This window comes from Caretta caretta, chromosome 6 (assembly GCF_965140235.1).
Source record: "Caretta caretta isolate rCarCar2 chromosome 6, rCarCar1.hap1, whole genome shotgun sequence".
NCBI classification, from domain to species: domain Eukaryota; kingdom Metazoa; phylum Chordata; order Testudines; family Cheloniidae; genus Caretta; species Caretta caretta.
The window spans coordinates 53445893-53468642 of record NC_134211.1 but is presented as its reverse complement, the minus strand read 5'-3'; the positions used below and the strand labels follow the sequence as shown (position 1 = coordinate 53468642).

The window sequence follows — 22750 nt, the reverse complement described above, 5'->3', positions numbered from 1 at the left end:
CTCCACCCAGAAAGCTCAACTTTGAGTAGTTTCAATAGCTTCAATGGGATTACGTATGAGAGTAAAGTTATGCATATGCTAAGTGTTTGCAAGATCAGAGCCTATAAATATAATGGGCTGCACATTTGGGAAGAGGAAAATAGTGTGCATTTGTTTAAAGTATCTACTGCATTTTTCCAATGTGGAATGTGTTTCTTTTTGCTTTATAAATTGCTTTTAAAGGGAATCAGATCGTGCCCCTATGGACAGGATATCTCCACTGTAGGAAAACAGCGGGGAGGTATTCCTTTTGATTTATCTGCCAAAGCACCAGATTCCATAAACCTCTTCGTGGGGGAGGGGAATAGAAATCTCCACATTTTACTCAGCTGGTTCTCTCTGGCATTTGAAGCATTGGGTAATACTGTAGCTAGCTGCAGTGAAAACTGTTATTCAAAGGAAATCTGTTTTAAAATGAATGACTTTTTTTTCTTGATTTGTTTTGTTTTTTCCCCAGTGTAGCACTTTCTTTTTTTTTTTTTTTTTTTGGAAGAAAATATGCATCAGTGATTATGTTTTTCCTGTTTCAAATTTTATATTTTAAAGGGTAAATGATAAAAGGAAAATTATAGGGATCCATTAGGCTGGGGGGAACAGTGCTAGAGTGCTAATCACAGAGGATTGAGAGTCAGGACTCATAGGATTTTTTTTCCAAGTTTGGCCTATGATTCATTGCATGGTCTTGAACAAGTCATTTAACCTCTTTTGTATCTCAGTTTATCTCTTTGTAATGTGAAAATAATCATATTTATAAACCCAGGGCCAGATCCTGCACACCTTACACAACCAAACCTCCCCTTGAAGTGCAGGTGTTCATGAAGGGTTGGGAAGCTTAGTTAATTCATGATTGCATGGTACTTTGCAATCCTAGAATGAAATATAAGTGCAATAATTACATCCACTAACACCTTATATAATACATAACACTTCAACATGGAGTAACAGAGACAAAAGAGCATGCATATTCTATGCACTGAAACATTTTATTAGTTATACAGTTGTAGAAGCAGAGACCATTTCTTCCTTCTTATGCCTCCATCCTAGCAACTTCCTTTTTTCTAAATTTGCCAGCATTTTTGTCCTACCCCTAACCACTTCTCAATATTCAGACTTTTAACAAGTGGATTTTGTTTTCATGACTTATTTTGCCTGAGGCATAAACTGAATTAAAAAAAAATCTAGGTAACAAGCTGAGTTCTTACTCATAAGAATAAGTGCTTACACACATGAGCGTGGAGTCCTTACTTATGTACGCAGTCCATTGATTTCCATGGATCGCCTAGGTGAGTAAGAAGTATTTGCATGCATTAAAAGTTTGTAGGATCAGGCCCCTGCATTTTCTGGGCTGGATGTAATATTGATTTATTTTTATTTTGTACAATGGAATGATTAAAAAGACAATGCCTTAACTCTGTTTTCATTGGACAATGTGGAATTTTTAATTATATTCCTAAATGCTGCAGTCGCTTGTGAGCTTTAAAAGTGACTAGTTCATTTTGCCATAATCTACAACTTTGGTGTTTCTGTGGGGGACATGATTAGTTGTTGTATTCCGTCCATGCACCACTGCTGGATGGAAGAATTTTAAATCATCCCATGACTGTATAGATTTCCTCTGTTGGCTGAATGAGTGGAACTGATCACTTTAGCTCACTTTAGGAGAAGGTCATAAGTGATTGATCGTTGATGATGCGGACAGCTGACTCATGAATGGTGGTGTTTCTCTGTAAGTGGCTCTGGAGAGTTTAGCTACATTAATGACCAGGGACCTGATCCTGCAAATCTTTCCTCACATAATACTGATATTATTCTGGGGGGTTGACTATTCCTGATATTTGTGTCTTTGCATTATTTAATGCTGCTTTGAAAGTCTAGGGTGAAATTCATCCCTGCTTAGAGGGTCAAATCAAGGTGCAGGCATCACTCAAACCTCACTATGCCGAATGTTAAGGATTTAAGTGGTATGGAGGGGCCTCTGCAGTTAACCGAATAATAAAGGAGAAGTTGTTCACACACTGAGTTCATCTGTCACGTTCCAGACAGTAAATAGTTGTGGTGAGTTTTGCAGTCAGCTACTCTCACTGGGACATATTTATCTGGCGAACGTGTGTTAGACAAAGAATTATCTGTAAAATCTCCAGTTGATGGAGAGAACAAGATATTGGAGGGTTTTAGGTAACATATTTACCTCATATAGAATTCCTCAAACATGTCACAGCCCTGGATTGCCATTTTACACACCCTCATTACCAGTGCAAATACCAATAAGATGTTTATCTCTTCTAGAACCATGGAGTCATTTCAATTCCCTGGAGATATTATGTGTTCAGTGGCAGGCCAATGTGGCAGTAATGTTTTAGATTCTCCCACCCACCCAGGGTATATGAAAATAATCACACTGCAATGCTGTGAAATCAATGTCCTACCACTTCTCCAAAACTCTGCCCATTGAAATAACATGTAACTTGTGTCCCACTGATTCGTAACATTGTGGCCAAAAGAAAAGGAGTACTTGTGGCACCTTAGAGACTAACCAATTTATTTGAGCATAAGCTTTCGTGAGCTACAGCTCACTGCAATGCATCCGATGAAGTGAGCTGTAGCTCACGAAAGCTTATGCTCAAATAAATTGGTTAGTCTCGAAGGTGCCACAAGTACCTTTTCTCTTTGGAACAAGGGCTCCCAAGCAGTATGCAAACTAATGGAAAGTGGCTTCACTAATTAAATGAAACATCACTGTGTTTAAGTATGATTGGCAGAAACAACAAATAGTCTGCTGCATCTGTCTTCTGTATGTGAAAGTGGGTTTTTCTTGTGAGAGGGAAAATAATATAGCACTGTGTTTCGGAACATATCTTTAAAAGGTCAGTGCCAAAATAATAATCCTACATTTTAAAAATGCGCTCAGCTGTGGTACAGTCAACACCTGAGATTAAAACTGAAAGAATTTTAAAAATCTAATTTTTCATAGAAAAAAAAAAGCACTTTGCTCAACACGAACCATAAAACTAGACTGGTCAGTTTAAGTCATATCTAGTTAGTTTCACTTACTGGTTTTGAAGCACTATAAAGAGGTTATTGTAGATTCATAATCCAGCATGAGGATGTTAATTCCAGGAGAAAATACTGTCTCTGAAATTTAAAAATACCATGAAAACTTTTCTGTTCATCGTAGGTTCAGATAAACACTTAAATATAAATAAATAACAAATCTTACAGTTTTGGCATCACCTGGGTTGCTTGCATCCCATTCAATTGCATTCCAGCTGTTTGTTATGATGGATTTAAAAGTCTGACCTCTAGTAGTAGTAACCTAATCTTTGTGTGTTTGAGAATAAGCAGCTGACCAGTTTGATTCAGAGTCCATCGCTTGTAAAATTGTCGTCCAGAAGTCTAGAGTTTCATTGTAAATCTGTTGGGGGTAGGCTGAGGGGGATTCTAGCCCTTTCAATTGCAAAGGAAACCTTGGAAAAAATGCACCAAATATAAACAATGTTTTCCAGAGGCTGCAGACAGCTTGAAAAATAGCTGTTTGAGATGTGATTTGTCCATTTCATTTCAATGAGATATTGACTCTGAATGCTAATGATGAGAATTAAACCTAATTATAGTTGACTATGACACTGCTAATCATTTTGGCAGAAACCTCCATCTAATGTGCATATCTCACCATTCCAAACCACCTCCCAGGTCTTTTCAAGTGTCAAATGCCCAACCTAAATATTTCTGTATAGTTTGTTTATTATCCATACAGATATGGTTGGTATTAAGCACGGAAATATTTGAGTGGTGTAAAATAAAATAGATTATTTTTTTTAAAAATGGACACAGGACACTGATTGCCTTATTCAATTTCTTTTTTATTTACTTTTAAAAATAACATCTAGATTTTAATTTAAATTAAACCACATAATTTCCATTCTGCCATAGCAGAACATCAAAGAACCCAGGAAATTTGCAGCAGAATTTAGACCCAACTTGACATGGAGCCTCAGTTATAATCAGTGGCTATGCTGTAGGCAGCTGTAACTAAGATGGAAAGTTCAAGAGAGGAATGCACATGTGAAAAAGGGAAGGTGAATTAGAAATAGAAGAAAACAGAAAAGCAGAGAAATCTTTCCCAGCTGCTTGGCCTCTGTGGTGATGTAATTCACTCCTCAGCAAGAATACAATGTTCAGAACCCTTTTCCTGTGCTTCGGAATCTCTGTCATCTAAAGAGATTACTATCTAGCGAAGGCATGTGCTCTCTAGAATGTCCCATGAGTTGGTTTCAGCAAGTCCCAATGGCTTTTACCCTCTCAGATACAAAAAGAGGGTTCAGTTATACCCAACAGCTATAGGTTACAACTTAAATAGGGTTCATTGAGAGTGACTTTGGGGGGGAGAAAGAGGGGGAATTTTTTCACTACACAAATTGTAGATTTTGAGGTGATTGGGAGAGAACATGATCAGGAAAACGAACAAGAATCCCAGCTGATTCTATATAATTAATTATCAGCTGTCTGTCAGAGTATTTCTGATCCAACAGAACAAGGTGTGTAACAAGACCAGAGGTGACACAACCAGTCTGGTCGTTCAGAGGCATTTTTCAGTTTTGTATTTATTTCTCCATAAGGCTGAGTTATAGAAACCATTTTCTTAAAAGCCCAAACTGTGGTTCACCAAGCACAATTGTACAGCAGAATCTGTATGGAAGTGGGGATGGGGATGAATAATCCTACCCCAGCTCTGCTGGTGGACCTCTGTCCCACATAGTCACATACCCACATAGTTTCTCTGCCCCTGGGATGTAGCAGAAGCTGTGGTCCATGAGTCCCTGCACAAAGCTTTGGACATGGATATGTGTAATCCATGCGCAGAGCCACTGGCCATATCTTTGCCTGCCTGTGAGACCCAAGAAAGAGCCACTCTGCAGTATGAGTATTGGAGTTCTGTACATTCCCTCTGCAATCTGGCACTTCACCACCGGCAGCAGAATAGTCCTCATTCTGCTGCACTTCAGGACTTGTGTTCTCAGCAGCATTTGGCTGATACAGAGTTTAGCACTCATGAAACATGCTTGCATTGACAATGCTGAAGACTCTTTGTCCATAGTACATATGCAGCACAAGCAATAATGAGGCTGTGCCTTGTGTGCTATGCCTCCAAAGAAGCATGGCATAGAATCAGACTGCAAGAGTTTTTGTGACATCAGATGGGGCATCCTGCAAACTTTAGCCAAGCTAATGTCAATTAATATGGGAGAAATTCTTATGTACCCTGATCAAGAACAAAAAGCAAGATCTCAAAAGGAGTGAGTGTATCTGAAATGGGGGGATTGAACTCCAAAGATACTATATTAGTGCACTGGGGCCAATATAATTGATTCTAACTTTGGAGAGTTTTGATTAGTAGTTTCTTTACCTCAGTTACTCCCCATCCATTATAGAATGCCATAATCAAATGCCCTTATGTGTGATAGCCGAGGACATAGGCTAAAATATTCAAACTTGGATGATTCATATTAGACAGCTAAATCCATATATAAGTAACTAAACAAAAAAGGCCTGATTCTTCAAAGGTTTTGAGCACCTGCAGCTCTCATTGATTTCAGTTGACTTCAACTTTAGGGACCACATTTAAAAATCTTGGCCTCTAACATAATTCAAAGCACCTATTTCATTAGACCTGTCTCTCAAAAAAAAATTACTGTATTTTAGTTTTACATGTGCCTTTTAAAATATTATATTGCTAGATTATATGTCATTGTGCTGGAATAGATTCGAAGATGGATGATTGCTTTTCAGTTTTGTGATACAGGCTGTACTTATGAACACTTAAATCAATCAATAAAAGTGGTTTAGCTGAGTCGTACAAGTCCATGTATTGCTAGATATATTCTATATAGACAATACATATATCACATCTAAATCCAAACCTGATACAAAACAATATATTAAAGTGACATGCACAATGTTTGTGTGGTACAATTTATCTTTATTCTTCTTATAGCTTATTCCTTTAGAAAAAACACTTTGTGTCCCTAAATGGAAAGTGTATTATGGAGGGTATATAAAGCAATGAGTTATGAGTGCTGCTGTCTATCTACTTTCATGATCACTGTGCAAAATATAATTAGGTTTAACATCAAATATGTAATCAGGAAGCAGATAGATCTCTTAGCAATAGCCCATGGCTGGCCAAGAAAATTAAATGTGAACCAATTCTGTAATTTGACACCCTTCTCCTGTGTGTGCTTTTGCTCTCATGTGTATCCTAACAGGTGACCCTGTTGCAACAAAAGAATTAGAAAAAAATAATTGAATAAATGTATAAAGCAATGTCAATGCTCAGGAAAGGCTTGATATTTTCTGTACTTATTTTTTTTTCTATAGCACCCATTCCTAGCATGGGTGAATGGATGGCTAGAAAGTAGGGCACCATATAGCATTGGTTAGAATTAAGCATATCGCAAGTATACACTGTGCATGCTTCCAAACATGGCAGCAGAAGCATTACAAAATTCCATATTGTGAATACATATATAGTCAATTATTGCATACAATTATTTGTCTATGATCATATCTGTTAAGTAATTACAAAGGTAAAACAAAAGAGAAACTGACTTCATTAGGTGCAAAATAAACTTAATTAAAAATATAATGAAAAACTTGGACAGTCTTGTAAAATGGAAAATATTGTGTGTACAAAAATAACCCTCTCCATGTAAAATGTATTGCACAATTAGGATGTGACTGGGAAACCCATACTTATGTGAATAGTCCCACTTGCTTTAATACATGAAATTCAAATTATTGTATTGGGTATGAGTTAGCAATACAGATGGCACTAAATTAAGAGATAGACTGAGCAGTTGCTCAAAACCCTGCATAAGGCAAAGAATGCAACTACACTATCCAGGAGGAAGTCTGGGGAAAGGAATCATGACTCAATCACAATTCGTACCCTTCTCCTGCCTTGATCCATGGGGGAAATAATTTATTGCAGTTCACTGAAGGGTTTCTTACTTCCCCCTTTGCACCGGCTCAGCTCTGCTTACTTGTGTGTTGGAGGGAGGAGCCAAGGTCCTGCCCACTCCACCTCTTTCAGTCTCCTCACCTGAAAATGGGTGCAGGAGAAGTGAAGCCACAGTCTGCTTTCCCCACATACCTATAGTTTGTGATCTGCTTGGGTAGGACCGTGGGACCTTCAGGAATCAGGGCTGTGCTACAGAGTAACTCCTGCAGGAACTGTAGAGATGCCACACTTTTACACTCTAGATGCAGTCTTTGGTTTGCTAGACTGGACACACTTCCTGTTTGGGCAGAAACAAAGACAACAAGGAAAGGGGAGTTGCATGCTACAGCTACACAGTGTGGTTTTGTTACCTTCTTTCTATATATAGTCCCTGTGTATAATAAGGGTTTATCTTGACCGGGGTGGGCAATAATTTTCACAGGGTGGGGGCACTACACGAATTTTGGTAAGTCATCACGGGCCGCACATTTCTACTCTATTAATGGAGGAGATGCGGGGTCTGGGAGGGAGTTTGGATGCAGGAGGGGGTTCTGACCTGGGCCAGGAGATTGAAGTGCAGGAGACAGTACGAGGTGCAGGTTCTGTCCAGAAAGTACTTACTGTAGGCAGCTCCTGGCTGGTGGCACAGCAGGACTCAGGCAGGCTGCCTATATGCCGTGGCCCCCATGCCACTCCCAGAAGTGGCTGTGGCTGGCTGCTGCTGGCATGTCTCTGTGCGCCCCTTTGGGGAGAGGTGGGCAGAGGGTCTCCGTGCACTGCCCATGTCCGAAATGAGATGGTTGAGTTCAGGATCCTGACACAAGGAAGAAAGGAGAGCAGCAGAATACAGACCCTGGACTTCAGAAAAGCAGACCTTGACTCCCTCGGGAAACTGATGGGCAGGATCCCCTGGGAGAACAACATGAAGGGGAAAGGAGTCCAGGAGAGCTGGCTGTATTTTAAAGAATCCTTATTGAGGTTACAGGGACAAAACATCCCAATGTGTAGAAAGACTAGTAAATATGGCAGGTGACCAGCTTGGCTTAACAGTGAAATCCTTGCTGATCTTAAACACAAAAAAGAAGCTTACAAGAAATGGAAGATTGGACAAATGACCAGGGAGGACTATAAAAATATTGCTCAGGCATGCAGGAGTGAAATCAGGAAGGCCAAATCACACTTGGAGTTGCAGCTAGCAAGGGATGTTAAGTATAACTAGAAGGGTTTATTCAGGTATGTTAGCAACAAGAAGGTGGTCAAAGAAAGTGTGGTTCCTTACTGAATAAGGGAGGCAACCTAGTGACAGGGGATGTGGAAAAAGCTAATGTACTCAATGCTCTTTTTGCCTCTGTCTTCATGAACAAGGTCAGCTCCCAGACTACTGCACTGGGCAGCACAGTATGGGGAGGAGGTGACCAACCCTCTGTGGAGAAAGAAGTGGTTCAGGACTATTTAGAAAAGCTGGATGAGCTCAAGTCCATGGGGCCGGATGCACTGCATCCCAGGGTGCTAAAGGAGTTGGCGGATGTGATTGCAGAGCCATTGGCCATTATCTTTGAAAACTCATGGCGATTGGGGGAGGTCCCGGATGACTGGAAAAAGGCTAATGTAGTGCCTATCTTTAAAAAAGGGAAGAAGGAGGATCCTGGGAACGACAGGCCAGTCAGCCTCACCTCAGTCCCTGGAAAAATCATGGAGCAGGTCCTCAAGGAATCAATTCTGAAGCACTTAGAGGAGAGGAAAGTGATCAGGAACAGTCAGCATGGATTTGCCAAGGGAAAATCATGCCTGACTAATCTAATTGCCTTCTGTGACGAGATCACTGGCTCTGTGGATGAGGGGAAAGCAGTGGACATGTTATTCCTTGACTTTAGCAAAGCTTTTGATATGGTCTCCCACAGTATTCTTGCCAGCAAGTTAAAGAAATATGGGTTGGATATATGGTCTATAAGGTGGATAGAAAGTTGGCTAGATCGTCAGGCTCAATGGGTAGTAATCAATGGCTCCATGTCTAGTTGGCAGCCGGTATCAAGTGGAGTGCCCCAAGGGTCGGCCCTGGGGCCAGTTTTGTTCAATATCTTCATTAATGGTGTGGCTGATGGGATGAATTGCACCCTCAGCAAGTTTGCAGATGACACTAAACTGGGAGGAGTGGTAGATATGCTGGAGGGTAGGGATAGGATGCAGAGGGACCTAGACAAATTAGAGGATTGGGCCAAAAGAAATCTGATGAGGTTCAACAAGGACAAATGCAGAGTCCCGCACTTAGGACAGACCAATCCCTTGCACTGCTATAGACTAGGGACCTAGTGGCTAGCCAGCAGTTCTGCAGAAAAGGACCTGGGGTTACAGTGGATGAGAAGCTGGAGGGGACGAAAAATGATTAGGGAGCTGGAGCACATGACTTATGAGGAGAGGCTGAGGGAACTAGGATTATTTAGTCTGTTGAAAAAAGAATTAGGGGGGATTTGATAGCTGCTTTCAACTACCTGAAAGCGGGTTCCAAAGAGGATGGCTCTAGACTGTTCTCAGTGGTCTCAAGTTGCAGTTGGAGAGATTTAGGTTGGATATTAAGAAAATCTTTTTCCTTAGGAGGGTGGTGAAGCACTGGAATGCGTTATCTAGGGAGGTGGTGGAATCTCCTTCCTTAGAGGTTTTTAAGGTCAGTCTTGACAAAGCCCCGGCTGGGATGATTTAGTTGAGGATTGGTCCTGCTTTGAGCAGGAGGTTGGACTAGATGACCTCCTGAGGGCCCTTCCAACCCTGATATTCTATGATATTCTAAGCACCACCCCCACAGCTCCTATTGGCTGATTTCCAGCCAATGGTAGCTGTGAGGACGGTGCTGGGGGTGGGAGCAATGTGCGGAGCCACCTCCTCCCCGCCAGGGGCACACAGAGATGTGCCAGCAGCAGCCGGACGCTTCCAAGAGCAGCATGGGGCCACAATAGGCAGGCGGCCTGCCTGAGCTCCCCGCTGCACCGTGGGACTTTTAGCAGCCCGGACTCGGAGATCGCAAGGGGCAGAGGAAGCTGGACAGAAATGTTAGTCATGGTGGGCCAGACAGAAATGTTAGACAGGCTGGATCCGGCCCTCAGGTTGTATTTTGCCCACCCCTGATCTTGACAGTGGTCTGCTCATCCGTGAGATACTGCCTGATACTGGACATGAAAAATACAACATGCTGGAAGACCCAGTGAGAGAAGTAGCATGGCAATGGCTGCTGCAGAGCCTATGTCTGAGAAGCAGGGAAAATGCTAAATGTGTCTGAAAATGGTTCAAAGAGCAATTTGAGCTATGTATGAAAGACCCAGTGGCAAATAAACTGAAGAATTGCGAAAAGATTGTTTTGCTGTTAACAATGACAAGCTCAGAAGCCCGAGATGTATACTATGCATTCCATACAAATGGTGGTAGGGAAAGAGAACAAAGCTTTGCAGAAATAATGATAATGTTTGAGAATCATTCTGTCCCTAAAAAAATACTTAAAACGATTTATGTTCAGGATGTGAACACAGTACAAAGGGAACGAAGTTCTGTGAATATGGAATATTAAACTCTTATTAAGGACCAGATTGTCCCAGGGTTTAACCATGAAAAAAGGTCATGAATGGTTACTAAGGGAGATGGATCTGACACTAAAAAAGGCTATATATATATATATATATATATATATATATATGCCAAGCAGCAGAAAAAACAGAAACATAAACAAACAGCCTAGAGAAAGGCACAGAGCACGTCTGTGAGTACTGTAGTTAAATCAGCAAGGGAAAAGTTACTTGAAATTAAATTGGCCAACGACAGAAACATGGAAAGCAGGAAACAATGCCAGCCATGTGGTAACCCACATGATTATAGGAAATGGCCAACATTCAGGCAAATGTGTAGAAAAGATAATAAACCCAAATGTTGTGAAGAGCTGTTCTTAAACACAGTACTGGAAGAGGCTGAAATCTCCAAAAATATTAATTAAAATGTGCACAAAGGGTTTTTATCTAACATGCAAGATGGATACAGGCTCAGAAGTAAGTGTAACAACAGAAACTGAAACAGAGAAATATAAGGAGCACATATAAAAGTGGAAGAGTCAAAAGTGAAAGACTATCCTGGAAAAAACATTCCAATGATGGGTGAGTGCACACTGACACTCAGATGTAAAGGGAAAACAATAAAACAGGGGCTTGTCGTGGTGCCCTGAGGCAAGGAATCAGTCTGGGTCCTATGCACTTGTAAGGTCCTTGGTCATGTTAAGAGGATGTATGCCATAGAGAGACAGAAAGACAACATATATGAAAGTTTCAGAGTAACAGCCGTGTTAGTCTGTATTCACAAAAAGAAAAGGAGTACTTGTGGCACCTTAGAGACTAACCAATTTATTTGAGCATAAGCTTTCATGAGCTATAGCTCACTTCATCGGATGAATACTTGCATAATGACTTAGCCACTCCTAGTCTCTATTCAAGCCTAAGTTAATTGTATCCAATTTGCAAATGAATTCCAATTCAGCAGTCTCTCGCTGGAGTCTGGATTTGAAGTTTTTCTGTTGTAATATCGCAACTTTCATGTCTGTAATTGCGTGACCAGAGAGATTGAAGTGTTCTCCGACTGGTTTATGAATGTTATAATTCTTGACATCTGATTTGTGTCCATTTATTCTTTTACGTAGAGACAGTCCAGTTTGACCAATGTACATGGCAGAGGGGCATTGCTGGCACATGTTGGTAGATGTGCAGGTGAACGAGCCTCTGATAGTGTGGCTGATGTTATCAGGCCCTGTGATGGTGTCCCCTGAATAGATATGTGGGCACAGTTGGCTTTGTTGCAGGGATAGGTTCCTGGGTTAGTGGTTCTGTTGTGTGGTATGAGGTCGCTGGTGAGTATTCGCTTCAGGTTGGGGGGCTGTCTGTAGGCAAGGACTGGCCTGTATCCCAAGATTTGTGAGAGTGTTGGGTCATCCTTCAGGATAGGTTGTAGATCCTTGATAATGCTTTAAAGGGGTTTTAGTTGGGGGCTGAAGGTGACGGATTGTGGCGTTCTGTTATTTTCTTTGTTAGACCTGTCCTGTAGTAGGTGACTTCTGGGACCTCTTCTGGCTCTATCAATCTGTTTCTACACTTCTGCAGGTGGGTATTGTAGTTGTAAGAATGCTTGATAGAGATCTTGTAGGTGTTTGTCTCTGTTTGAGGGGTTGGAGCAAATGCGGTTGTACCACAGAGCTTGGCTGTAGACAATGGATCTTGTGGTGTGGTCAGGGTGAAAGCTGGAGGCATGTAGGTAGGAATAGCGGTCAGTATTCCGGTATAGGGTGGTGTTTATGTGACCATCGTTTGTATGCCAACATTTTTATGGCTGACTTAGAACAACGCTTCCTCAGCTCTAGTCCCCTAACGCCCCTACTCTACTTGCGCTATATTGATGACATCTTCGTCATCTGGACCCAGGGAAAAGAAGCCCTTGAGGAATTCCGCCATGATTTCAACAATTTCCATCCCACCATCAACCTCAGCCTGGTCCAGTCCACACAAGAGATCCACTTCCTGAACACTACAGTGCTAATAAACGATGGTCACATAAACAGCATCCTATACCGGAAACCTACTGACCGCTATTCCTACCTACATGTCTCCAGCTTTCACCCTGACCACACCACACGATACATTGTCTACAGCCAAACTCTGTGATATAACCACATTTGCTCCAACCCCTCAGACAGAGACAAACACCTACAAGATCTCTATCAAGCATTCTTATAACTACAATACCCACCTGTGGAAGTGAAGAAACAGATTGATAGAGCCAGAAGAGTTCCCGGAAGTCACCTACTACAGGACAGGCCTAACAAAGAAAATAACAGAATGCCACTAGCCGTCACCTTCAGCCCCCAACTAAAACCTCTCCAACGCATTATCAAGGATCTACAGCCTATCCTGAAGGATGACCCAACACTCTCACAAATCTTGGGAGACAGGCCAGTCCTTGCCTACAGACAGCCCCCCAACCTGAAGCGAATTCTCACCAGCAACCACATACCACACAACAGAACCACTAACCCAGGAACCTATCCTTGCAACAAAGCCCGTTGCCAACTGTGCCCACATATCTATTCAGGGGACACCGTCACAGGGCCTAGTAACATCAGCCACACTATCAGAGGCTCGTTCACCTGCACATCTACCAACATGTGCCAGCAATGCCCCTCTGCCATGTACATTGGTCAAACTGGATAGTCTCTATGTAAAAGAATAAATGGACACAAATCAGATGTCAAGAATTATAACATTCATAAACCAGTCGGAGAACACTTCAATCTCTCTGGTCACGCGATTACAAACCTAAAAGTCGCAATATTACAACAGAAAAACTTCAGATCCAGACTCCAGTGAGAGACTGCTGAATTGGAATTCATTTGCAAATTGGATACAATTAACTTAGGCTTGAATAGAGACTAGGAGTGGCTAAGTCATTATGCAAGTATGCATCTGATGAAGTGAGCTGTAGCTCACGAAAGCTTATGCTCAAATAAATTGGTTAGTCTCTAAGGTGCCACAAGTACTCCTTTTCTATATATGAAAGTGTTATAACATCATATGAAGATGTATGCACAGGAAATGGGTGCTTCTGGTAACATACAAGAGAAAGTTAAGAAACGATGTAGAAGCTGTGGTTACATACCGTAAGAAAGAGGTTAGAAAAAAAGCGGCAAAATATGACAGCAAATGGTATCATTCAGAAACTAGAGGAACCAACCAATTGGGTCCACTCATTAGTAATTGTAAAGAGAAGGGATGGGGACAACAGCTGCGGATAGACCCACAATTGATTAATAGAAACATAAAAAGAGACCTTTTCCATTTGCCCATAAGAAGTGAACTGTTATTTGAGATGGTATGAGCCAATATTTTCAGCAAATTAGATGCATCAGTGTGATTTTGGCAGATCCCCTTGGACAGTGAGAGCTGCAAGATCTGCACTTTCAACGCACCATTTGGCAGATATTGCTTCTTAAGACGATATTTCAGAATATGTTCAGCTCCAGAAATATTTTACTGTACAATGAGCCATACGCTAGAGGGTCTAGCAGTCACGAAAGTGTACATTGATGACATAATAATTTGAGGCAGCACTGCCATTAAATGATCAGGAACGATTGAGGAGAGTACTGGAAGTTGCAAGAGCTAATAATCTTAAACTGTATAAGGCCAAATGTTAATTTCAAACAGCAAAAAGAAAATACTTGGGAGAGAGATTGACTTCCAAAGGAATCTTGCCTGATGAATTAACTATTCAAGCAGTAATGTACATGACAAGACTAAAGTTAAAAAAGGAATTCAAAGGCTGCTAGGCATGTTGACTTATGTCTGCAAATTCATACCTAACTGTACACAACTCACCTAAGACATTTCCTCCACAAGGTCACTGAATGGCCCTGAATGCCAGAGCATGAAAGCGTTCAGTGATTTAAAGCACTTTCTGAGATCAGCTCCAGCATTGCAATTTTTTGACCCACCAAAAGGTATCAAATTCTCCACAGATGCTTTGAAAGGAAGTTTGGGAAGTAAGGCTATTACAGATGCAGAGAAGATGTACATACAGACTGAAAAAAAAAAAAGACACTAGATCTAGCAGACATAGTTCTGGTACAAGATTTCATGACTTTAGTTTCTGCTTGAAAGCTAAAACCATAAAGAATCACAAATCACTGATGGAAATACACAAAAAGGAACTTGGAGAACACCACCAAGGAAATCGTGATTACTTTTGAAATTACAGAACTACGATCTCACCCTGGAATTCCAATGTGCATGCCACTTAGGAATGGGTGCTCCATCTGACATTACATGGCTTGATGATCTGGAACAAGCAGTAAACATACATGGTGACATGATAATAGTGTCACATGCTATGTCCCCAGGCATATCGGATGAATTAGTGACAGAAACAGCTAAAGATGAAATTCTGAAAACAGTGATACATGCAATAAATAAAGGAAGGGGAAAATAACATTTCTCAGCTGCATATTCCCACTATAAAAATGAGCTTTCAGTGATCTCAGTTCTCTTGAAGGGAACACAGATCATGGTTCTCACAGTTTGATGAGAAGGAAAATATTGGAATGAATACATGAAGGGAACCTGGGAATGACCAAATCAAAGAGCAGAACAGGAGAAACTGTATTCTGGCCACAGATGAATAGTGACATTTATGAAATGGTGAGCAGGTGTGGAACATGTCAGAAGTACAGAGATTCCCAGCAGAAAGCACCAATAACAAGACACAGACAACTAGCAATTCCGTGGGACAAAGTTGAGATTGACATGTTCAGTTTAGGAAGACACGAACCTGTTTATAATGGACTACTTTACCAATTTCCCAGAAACTTGAACACTTGAAGACACCACAGCAGCAACATAATCAGGCACATTAAATCTGTATTTGCAAGTCATGGACTTCCAAAGACAGTAATAGCTGACAATGGACCACAGTTCAAGAATAAGGAATTCCTGGACTTTGCTAAAACATATTACTTTCATCATGAGACATCTAGTCCCAGATATCCTCAAACTAGTGGATTAGCTGAATGTGCTGTATGTATAGTGAAGCCATGGATATCAGAGAAGATCCATATTTAGCAATTCTCAACTATACTGCTACTGCTGTATTCCTCTACAACAGACATATAAATACTCAATTACTAGATATGCATCAGAATGCTTCCCGCAGCTCCTATTGGCCGGGAACAGCGAACTGTGGCCACTAGGAACTGTGGGCGGCCTTGCAAACGTAAACAAACTGTCTGGAAGTCCACCAGTGGATTACCCTGATGGGCTGCGTATGGCCCGCAGGCCACAGGTTGCCCACCACTGCACTAAATGATCCTGTTATTGACCAATAGACTGAACAGTCTGTTACAGACAAGGATTTGACTAACGAGTGTTTGCAATACAGCAGATTGGGAAGACTGCTGAAATTGAGACAAGTTTAAGCAACCTGAAGAGTTGTCAGTTATTGTACTTGTAATAGTTCGATAGTTTATTTTTAATAGTGTTTCAGTTAAGTAAGGATATTTTTAAAAGAGATCTGAAAAAGGGAAATGTGCTATAGAATAAGTGTTCCAGGAAGTACATAGGTGCCACACTTTGTGTACATGCTAGTCTTTGGTTTGCTGGGACACACTTTCTGCTTGGATAGAAACAAAGAAGGCCAGATCAGGGCAGTCACAAGCTGCAGCTACACAGAGCAATAGAAAGTTCTGTTGCCTCATTTCAGTACATAGTCCCTGTTCATAACAAAGGGTTTATCTTGCCAATTCTCTGTTTGTCAGTAAGATATTACAAGGGCAGGCAGGTGGTGTTGGAGGGCTTTATACCTCCTCACTCTCCTTTATGGATTCGTTAGGGCCAACCACAGCCTGAAACTAAGGACCCAGTCCAACGAAGCTTAACTGGATCTGGGTTCTGCATCTGGCAGGATTGAGACCCGTATCAGAAATATAAATTGAAGTAATTTCTCAAGTGTCCAATTGAATCATGAAATCATTGTAGGCTGTAGTTTTTCAGAGCCTTTCAGGATCAAAGGTTATTAAACAAACAAGAATGATTTTAGATCACAGGCACTGTGTGCATTGGAACTTGGGTTCATTATATTTTCACATAAAAAAACCCTCTTGCACATAATTTTGCAGTATATAACGTATACAATTTAGTTTATCAAACATGTAAAAGCAGATTATTGTGTATATAAAAACATTATTGAATGTATAAAAATAATGTTGCAGATTATTTTTGTGTTCAAAAGTTGGGTGTTTAGATCAGTGATTCTCAACCTGTGGCCAGGGTCCAGAGACTATGTCTAAGGGGTCCACAAAGACTTAGACTGAACAAAACACACACACACACAATAGATTTCCAAGGGTTCCGCACCTCCATTCAAAAGTTTGTAGGGGTCTTCAAATGAAAAAAAAAATTGAGAACCATGGTTTAGATGAAACTGAAATTTATTTTCCTGTTTTGAAATATATTTTAGGTAATTTTTTCAAACCTGGGTACCTAAAGTTTGAGGACTTAAATAAAAGTATCCTGATTTTCAAAGTTACTAAGCACATTTTTGCACATATTTACTTGGGTTTTGTATTTAATTATTGAATATATAGTGTATTGTACTGGAAAATGTGTGTATGCATTACTCTCCCTACAGAATGGAATCAGAACTGCATAACTGTGACATAGGAAGGATGGTCTAGGGGTTATGGTGCTGACTTTAGATTCAGGAGACCTGATTCCTTCTCCACTGCAAATTTCTCTGTGACTTTGGGCAAGTTTTCTCTCTCTGCCCCTGTCCCTCCTTCCCCCTGCGCCTCGTAAAATAAGGACAATAATGCTTCCCTATATCAAGGAAGACAAATGCATTAAAGATTGTGAGATGCTTAGATGTTATTGTAATGGGAACCATATAAGTACTACTTCTGAGGGCATTCTGCACCAAAAAAGTGAAAAAAATCTGTGCACAATATTTTAAAATTCTGCAAATGTTATTTTCTCAAAATAACACTACATAATCATGCCAGTTTACATTATTTTGGTTTTATTTTTTCAAAATACCTGTCAGCAAGTATGTCTGTAACAATACAGACAGACACACACGCAAAAATTCCCCTGAAAGTGGAGAGTCAAAGAAACCTCTATGACAACCCAGTTCCAAGTTCTCTGTCCCCTTACACCCCTAGAGCCCAGCTCGGGGGGAGGGGCAGACACCCACAACCCCTCCCCCCCAGAGCTCACCTGTGCCCCCCCATCAATACACCTGAACTCCCTCCTCCCCAGAGCCCAACCGCAAGGGGGTCCCCAGCCCAGATACCAGCACCCCATCCCCTCCCCCCCGAACCCAGCCATGGGGGTCCCCCTTGCCCAGACAGACACTCACACCTACTCCCCCCCAAGTCCAGGCATCCAGAGGGAGAAACACCCTGATGCTCTGTCCCAGACGTGCAGAGTTTCCTGTGCACCACCCTTTCCTTCCCTCAGGGCTTGCTGGGAACTGCAGCTGCCAGAAACCCTCTAGCTCCCTCTCCCTCCCCCCAGCAGTGTCTTCTATGTGGGAGTTGGGCTCTGCTGGGTCCAGTGGCCCCTAGTGGCAGCTAGTAGCACTGCATCCCATTTCTGTGGGGGGCGGGGAAGAAAATTCTGTGCACACTGTTAATTTCTGCAAAATTCTGCATTGTGCAGTGGCACAGAATTCCCCCAGGAGTAAAGTATCAAGAAAACATAGGTTACTAAGAGGTAATTGAGATTCCTCTTTAGTTCATGTAGTCGGTAGGGGTCTGGGTTTGGGAGGAAGATTGGAGCTCTATCGTCTCTGCTGTTGTGACGTTCTGACAAATTACACTATTGAATGTAGTGTCTCCTCTGTGTTTCATGTGCCAGCAAATAACATGAAAGGACTCCATTCTTCTAAAACTAAACATGCTCTTTAGTGAGAAGAAAACTATTACAGAGATGCTGCAGTTGCCACCAGCATTCCAGCCATGTAAATATAAGACTGTATTCATGGTGCTAAGTCCAAACCCTTTCCTCCGGCAGCCTATGCTCCTTCATCGACATTCCATGCATATTGCTACACCATGAAGGATCAGCTGGCCAAAGGTTTGTAACAATGTAATTGTACTTGTCACTCTGCCTAAGTAGGTCACAGCTGAGAGTACCAAATTCAGGAAAAAACCCTGAGAAATAAGGCACCCCAAACTGATGGTTATTCTACCATTAGATATACCAATCCAATAACAAAAGTAAACTTCTGTCTCGCCACACTGGTTAACAAGAAATCAAAAATGCAGTCTCCTTAGGCATTCCAGTACTTATTTCACCATCCAGACACGAGACTTTATGATGAGTGGTTATTGAAAACCAATTTCATTAAAAAAAAAAAGAAAAAAAAGTTCTTCTGATCCCAAGAGATCAGCCACACAGCTAAGTCAATATATAACTCAGATTTTATCCAACAATTACGCTGTTGCCAGTCCTTTAGTAAATAAAATCTAAAGGTTTATTTATAAAGAAAATGAGAGTTAAAATGGTTAAGGAAATCATACAGATAAAGTAATTGCAAAGTTTTTATATCAGATTTGAAGCAGTGATGGAATAAACTGGAAGTTTGGAAAAGTCTCTCTAGAAATTACCCAAACAGCTTGGAGGTCATCAGTCCTTGTTTAGAGCTTCCTTGTTAGAAATTCAGTCCAGAGAAGTGAAGCAAGAAGTGGAGACTGTTCCCGGGTCTTTTATACCTTCTCCGATATGGATGGAATTTTACTGTCCAAAAGAGCACCCGCAGTACAATTTGTGGAAAAGTACAGTCACAAGATGGAGAGTCCAGGGTCACATGAGCAAATCACATGCCCTTACATGGCTTGCTGACTCACAGGGACAAGCCACTGGCTGCTTGAAAGCTAAGGTGTCTGCAGGAAGAGCTATCTGGGTGTAATGAGTTTCTTCCATGATCCATTGTGAGAGTCAATTGCCTTTGATGGGCCAACAACACAAAGCTGTGTGGCATCAATATGATTTTTCTTGGTGCGTTACCCAAGAAACGGACACATTTGAAATACAGGTACATAGTCAATATTCATAACTTTAGATACAAAGATTATACATTCATATAAACAGGATAATCATATTTGATAGATTCATACCCTACATAACATACTTTGTATAAGATTTGTTGCAATTGTATAACAGTGGTAGCAACAATGATATACATGGTCATATTTCAATCATACAGCATCACAGTACTGCATTTCTAACACCCTAATATCCTGTTCCTTCTCCCCCAACGTGCAAACACTGACAAATTGCAACTCATTTCTAGATATGCAAAACCCCTACTATTCCATTCTTGAGGGCTTCTTGAGTGGAGTCTGCCAATTGTCAGTTTTCACCAGATTAAGCTATATTTTAGATCAGTTTAGCAAACAGAAAAAGAGAGAGAAAAAGTAACTCCCCCCCATGCCTGGTTAGAAATGGTCACATAATCTGTCAATCAAGAATCATTATATGCCTGGTGCTGAAAGGGAAGGGGTAACAGTTTCTTGAGAGTTTAAGAGGATATTTAAATTATGTCTAAAAATTAGAGTTTGTTTTTGCAAAAATGATTTTATTACTTTTTTAAAAGACCCTTATCCTGCAAACACTGAACATCCCCTTAGTAAATTCTCATATGTAAATAGTTCCACTGAACTTGCACGAGCAGAAGAGAGTGGAAGCCCCAAAGGTAAAACCGACCAGTCTTGTTGACCTAGCTGAGTAAAGTGCAGAAGGAAAGCAAACTGAATAACCAGTAAAGACTAAATTTGATTTTCAAATCATTTCCTAATTATTTTATTTTTTAATGGGACTCAAGCACTTGTGCTTGGCTGAATGGGGATGATCATAAGCACATGCTTAAAGTTAAGCACATGCTTAAATGCTTTGTTCAATCAGGGCCCATGTGCCTTACACTGCTACTTAGATGTAATAATGAAAATGTGTAGAAAACTGAGATTTAGGATTCTTCTATTTCGGAACACTCATTGCAAAAGAATCATAAAAGCACATAGTGATTTTTGTTTTGAAAAGGTAACAGTCTAAGTGGTTCATGTTAGTTTCAAGAGGAAGATATCCTTATTTGAGGCTGATGATATGAGCATCTGTTGAAGGAAAAGGTAATATCAGGATGCCTGCAACTATTGCTGGATTATATATTTTTTTTCTTCCTTTGCCTTTGACATTTCAAAATGTATTTGCACTTTATTTTTAATATGAATGTGACTTTTCAAATTAAAATCTAGAAAAACCACCAAGCTTTTTTTTTTTTTTTAAACTAGAAACTTCTCAGAACACTGAAGCTCAGAAAGATTTACAGATACCAGGTATTTCTTATCAAGTATTATAAATGCAATTTCCCAGTAAAGGTCAGGATATTTTGATTGTTTTTAAAAACATGCAGTGATAACTATTTATTTTCCTATGATATCAAAAGCTTTTAGGTCCTGTTTTCTACAGTTGCATGGAATCTTCTATATCACGTACTTACAGTTTTGTAGACTTTTTCGCTCACGTTTTAGAAAGCTTTTGACTTTTGGTCTTTTGTGTTTTAAAGAAAAGTGTGCGTGCATGTTGGGGGATGCAAGACAGTCATGGCATTTAGCATTTTTTCTGCCCAAGCCTTTCTTCACCCATCTATCTATCTAGATTTTTATAAGGTCACTAAGATACCACGGTGATGGGTGACCTTATAAAAGAAAAACAGATGAGTGCAGAGGGGCTCCATTTTGCAGGAAAGATGCTAAATGTCATGGCCAGTGGCTGCATAAAAGAGGTTTTCAGAGATAGAAAATGTGTCAAGTCTGAAAACATTAGGATAAATACAGTGATGATATAAGCTCTTTATTTAAAGTAGAGGGAAAGATAAGAGAAACAAGGTCACAAAATTATATGTTTTCATGGCTTCTGTAAGAGTGCTGAAACGCAGTGATGTTCAAAAACAGTTGACTAGAGGGAACATTCTCACAGAAATTAGAGATCTAAATAAAGACATATTTAAATAATCTAGTACACATCTACTGGGGTGTTGGGGACAGTGCATGATTGTTTCTTTCTGTCTTGTGCTTTATCTACTCTACTTTCAACAGTTCCAAGCAATAGGTCTAACACCACTCCCCTCAAAAGATTATTTCACAGCCTGACAGATCTTAGTCTTATGAAAGTTTTCTTAATATTCAGCCTACATTTTTCCTTCTTTATTTCATCCATTTGCTCCTAGTTTTTTTTTAAATTCTCATCTTCCTTATATCACACTAAATAATTCCTCTCTCCTTTTGATGTTTATACCCTTCCCTTTTGTATAAATGATAATGTTCCCTCTCAGTTATCAGTGACCATGCTAGACTTATTTAACTCTTCCAGTCTTTCCTCATAGGTCAGTACCTCCAGTTTCCTGATCGTTGCTGTAGCTCTTTTATTAATTTCTTCTGTTTGGTAATGAGGTATCCAGAACTAATGCAATTTTCCAGGCACAGCTACCACAGACCCATGTCAAGAGACTATTGCTTTTCTGCTTCATTATGTGATGCTGCTGGATTTGGCTAGTGTGGAACATGTATCTGAAATAGCTGATTCAGCATTTTCAGCTACCTCTTTCAACCTTCTTCAAATACAAGTGATACACCCCTCCATAGCCATATCAAAAGAGTTTTCATCTCAACTCCAGTGATAGCCACTTCTTGTCATGGATGGGGGTAGGGTGTGCAGTGAGTAGCTGGCACTGTTGTTGTCCAGGATGGTATTTGCTCGGTGGCAGAGAACTTTTAATCCCCAGCATCTTTCACCCATATAAATGGCTGAGTTTGGGGGGAAAGTTTTATTTCTGCCAAAAACCTTTTAAACATTATTCTAAAGGGTCCATTCTCCCCTCAGCATGGTTCCCATGAGAACTTATGGGAGCAGTAGATCTGCATCAAGGATACAGCTAAAGATCTATCTATTAATTTTTGAATAATTCAAATAGAAAGTAACAATAATATGCAACAATATAATAATACTTAGCCTTTCTATAGGCTCTACTGTCTGAGGATCCCAAAGTGTTTGACAGATGTTAACTAATTAAGCCTATAACTCCTATGAAGTAGGTAAAAATTGTTATTTCCATGTTAAAGATGGGAAACTGAGGCACAGTGAGGTTAAA

The 22750-nt window shown here is 40.5% G+C and overlaps 1 protein-coding gene across 13 annotated transcripts in view; it reads left to right on the top strand.

Annotated features, from left to right (window-relative positions):
- Positions 1 to 22750, top strand: part of LRRC4C (leucine rich repeat containing 4C) — an 856114-nt gene that overhangs the window by 729402 nt on the left and 103962 nt on the right. The window contains exon 6 of one of the 13 annotated variants that reach the window (XM_075129529.1): positions 20892 to 20936. The exons of the other annotated variants lie outside the window; for them this stretch is intronic. The gene's annotated coding sequence lies outside the window, so the exon portion shown is untranslated. The remainder of the gene's footprint in view (positions 1 to 20891; positions 20937 to 22750) is intronic. 13 annotated transcript variants of the gene reach the window in all.